This window comes from Bison bison, unplaced genomic scaffold, assembly GCF_000754665.1.
Source record: "Bison bison bison isolate TAMUID 2011002044 unplaced genomic scaffold, Bison_UMD1.0 scf7180017864369, whole genome shotgun sequence".
In the NCBI taxonomy this organism is placed as follows: domain Eukaryota; kingdom Metazoa; phylum Chordata; class Mammalia; order Artiodactyla; family Bovidae; genus Bison; species Bison bison.
The window spans coordinates 3,353,124-3,357,153 of record NW_011494941.1 but is presented as its reverse complement, the minus strand read 5'-3'; the positions used below and the strand labels follow the sequence as shown (position 1 = coordinate 3,357,153).

Below are 4,030 nucleotides of genomic sequence, written 5' to 3'. Positions count from 1 at the left end.
CAGGGCCCAGCACATGGTGTGCACTCAGTAAGTATTTTTTAAAAATACTGTATTGTTGATTGACTGATTTTTGGCTGTGCTGGGTCTTTGTTGTTGTGCGTGGGCTTTCTCTGGTTGCCGTGAATGGGGGCTATTCTCCAGGTGTGGCGTACGGGCTTCTCATTGCAGTGGCTTCTCTTGTGGACGCACAGGCTCTACGCATGCAGGCTTCAGTAACTGCAGCTTGGATGATCCAGAGCACGGGCTCAGTAGTTGTGGCACATGGGCTTAGTTGCTCTGCAGCATATGGGATCTTCCCAGACCAGGGATCAAGCCCCCATCTCCTGCATTGGCAGGTGAATTCTTAATCACTGGACCATCAGGGAAGTCCAATAAGTATTTTTGAAGTGATGATTTTATTGTGCTGAAATTGGGGTATTGCAAAATTCCAGTGCTTAGTATACAATCAGATCAGATCAGATCAGTCGCTCAGTCGTGTCCGACTCTTTGCCTACTATACCCATCTGATAAATACTTTTTGAACAGAACTAAAGTTCACTTTTCACTTTTGTGCATTGGAGAAAGAAATGGCAACCCACTCCAGTATTCTTGCCTGGAGAATCCCAGAGACGGGGGAGCCTGGTGGGCTGCCGTCTATGGGGTCGCACAGAGTCGGACACGACTGACGCGACTTAGCAGCAGCAGCAAAGGACACTTAACAGCCAAAAAAATTTTAAAAAAGCCTTTCTTTGTCAGGCATTGTGCCACCTAGTGGTGACTTTGAGAAGGGGGACTTTGCAGGCACTGGTTGTGTGGTCTAGACTCTCAGGAACTTCGATTTTAGTTAGGGTGCAAAGTTGTAAACTGAGTTCTTTGTAAGATCAAAACAATAGAAATAGTTAAATGTCCACAACAAGGGAATAATAAATTAAATGATGCAATATCATTTCCATAAAACATTACGCAGTGATTAAAATGAATTAACTTGATAAGAAATTTCTCCAAGACTTGCTATTCAAGTGATAAACTGAAGTCACAGAAAATACATATAATATGATGTCACCATATCAAAAAAACTCACCAAAATACACCCCATATCTTTGCTTGTTTGATTGAGTGGGGTGATGAGATGATTTTTAAGTCCTTTCCAGTTCTGAGATTCTGTAATTTTAAGACAAGTCAAAGTCTATAGTTTCTTTAAAAAACATACTGCTTTGACCCATCATATAAGAAAACTGTAAAACTTTATGGAGGGACATAAAAGAAGATCTGTATAAATGGAGACACATGCCAGTTTCCTAGATTGATAGAGTCAACACTGCAAAGATATACTTTTTTTTTCAAAATTAATATAAATTTAAAAACACAGTGATAACAAAACCAAAGTCTCAATGCACTTTTGATGGAGAAGACTTGAAAAAAGTTCTAAAGTTCATCTTCAAGGTCAAATGTATAAGAAGAGGCAGAAAATATTTGAAAATAAAATCTGTATTGTAACGTTAGAATAATTAGAATTGTATACTAGTGCCAGAACAGACAGACAAAGGAACAAAGAGAAAGTCCAGAAACAGATGCAGGTATTTATGAAAATTTAGTATGTATCAAAAGTAACACTTCAACTGAGTCAGGAAAGGATGGGCTATTCAGAACTGTTGGGACCACAGTTATCTTGGTGGTCCTTACCACAAGAAGGGCATATGCATGTGTTTGTAAAAGCTCCACGGGCCTAATCATTCAGAAAATATTTTAGAATATTTTCTAAATATTCTAGCCAACTGGTTTCTGCTTAATATCTATGACCAGAAAAACACAAGAATGGAGGAAGAGGAGTCTCAGTGTGGTTATCCAAATAAAAAGTCATGTTCCTTTCTTAACTCTCATATCTGAGTAAATTTTCAGACCTAGACCATGGAACCCATTGATCAAAGGAGGTGGCTAGGTCCCTAGGAAGAAGGACCCTGCAACACTGAGACAAGTATACTGGGGAAAGAGGAACATCCAGATATTTCTCAGGATTTGAAAGGATCTTGTTACCCAGAAATACAAAGTACCACCATGGCTCCTCTGTAAGAAAGGGGACTTCTGAGTGTCAGGTAATGAGCAGAGTCCTTGATAACACAGAGCTTACAATGGTCCCTGGGCCTACAGACCCACCCATTTCCCCACTCTTGAATTCACAATTGGGAATATAAATTGGGCAGTTGGAGCAAGCCTGCACATTAGGTTCTTGGCCTTTAGTTCTCATGTGGGGAAGTCCAAGTGAACACCTTTGAAACTATCCCTTCTCTATCAAGTTGAAAAAATAAAATAAAATCAATATTTCATCCAAGGGGATGTGGAGGTGACGGTAGAATTAATGCTGCCATGAACAGCCTAAAGGATGCAGGAATGGTCACCCCTTAAGTGGTCACGTTTCCATTTAGTTTGCCTGTCAGCCCTCTTCAGAAACCAGGAGGATGGCTTACAAACTACTGCAGACCTAATCATGCAGGAGCCCTGATCACAGCCATCGTGTCAGCTCTGTGACCAACATAATACAGAATCTGGACCACTTGGGCATGCCACAGAACACAGAACACCTGTTTCACTGATGACATGATGCTAATCAGGCAGAATGAGCAAGAGGTGGCTAGTATATTGGAAGGATATTTCCTTGGTAGAAAACATGCCCTTCAGAGGGTGGGAGATAAATCCGTAAAGATTCAGGGAACTGCCACTTCAATTTTCAGGGAACCAGTGGTTAGAGATATGCCAACATAGTTCCTTTGAAGCAAAAGGCAAACTACACAATACAGACAAGCAAGATAAAAGAAAAAATTATTTTAAAATGCTCTAAAAGTGATACCTAAAAATAGTGTTTCTATCCTTCAAGATGTTCTTCACTGTGCATAGAGTATAACAGACTAAATTTGTAATTAAAGTATATCACTATCTGGTATCTTGAAGTCTACTATACACATCACTTTGTAGCCAGTTATTTTCAACTAACTTCCAGATGCCGCAGGTTATCCCTCATCTTCCTTAAAACGTGCCATGTGAAAGCAGACAGATCTCACACTCCGAAGACTACTTCTATCTGTGCAACTTCTGAACCAAGAAACCTTAGCGTTATGGTAGCCTTCGAATCACTTTCCTTTCGGCCAGCACAGCAGGCCGTATCTACAGCAGGCACACCCTTGACTGGATCACACTAGTGGAGATGTTCCTAGGCAAGCGGCCTAGCCCATAGTCACGTCCCTCCTCCAGCCACGCGGGGGCACTAGAGCGCCATAGTTCACACGGGACCCCGGCCCTCTGGGAGGACGATCTGGGCGGGTGTGTTGACTGCCCGGTGTGGGCGGAGCAAAAGGCGTCCCGGTCCTTGCCGAGGGCAGGAAGTGAAGAGGCCGGGCTTCTCTGGCGAGGTGTGCGCGTGCGCATAGGTCGAGTCGGCGGACTCTTCGCTTTTGCTACTGCTGGGGTCTGTCCTGGTGGGGACGCCTTTGCTATAGAGTGGGCCGGGCCCCGGGGAGGAGACAGAGTACTGGAGTTGGGCCGGAGAGAGCTTTCAGGGGCGCTGGGGTGCGGAGCAAGGACCCTGTGTACCCGGCGGGGTGGGGATGGCGAGGCCTGGGGTAGGGGAGGGACGACAGGGCGCCCGGGCGGGAATAGAGGGGGCGGCGTGTGGAGTCGGGGAAGAGGGGCGAGGGGGAAAGGACGACGTGGGAGTAAAGCCTCCTTCTCCTGCCTGGTCCCCTTTTGGTGTGAATTGCAGGGACTCCAGGGCGCTACCGTGTAGCGCGGGAGTTCAGATAGACAGGTGGCTGTATTTCCGGCAAGATAACCTCCCTCTCCCAGCCTTCTCGTTTAGGCGTCCCTTTTTAAAAGTTGTGTTTCTAATTAACGTAATATGGCTCACAGTAACACCTTCTCCTGTGGAAAACTGATTCCAACCGATTTAGGCATCTTGAGACTCAAACCTCTTGTACTTCCTCACTCTTAAAGTAGAGAAAAGTTTTCCTACCTAAAGCCCAGTGAAAAATAGGAAATTCCCTGTCTGAACAGCTGTAGG

General features: G+C 44.5%; 1 protein-coding gene across 3 annotated transcripts in view; it reads left to right on the top strand.

The window, feature by feature from the left end:
- Positions 1–3,350: 3,350 nt before the first annotated feature.
- OMA1 (OMA1 zinc metallopeptidase) overlaps positions 3,351–4,030 on the top strand; it is a 66,075-nt gene continuing 65,395 nt past the window's right edge. The window contains exon 1 of one of the 3 annotated variants that reach the window (XM_010855871.1): positions 3,351–3,439. The gene's annotated coding sequence lies outside the window, so the exon portion shown is untranslated. Of the gene's footprint in view, positions 3,450–4,030 lie in introns of all 3 variants that reach the window. The other 2 variants (XM_010855873.1, XM_010855872.1) reach the window with 2 other exon arrangements.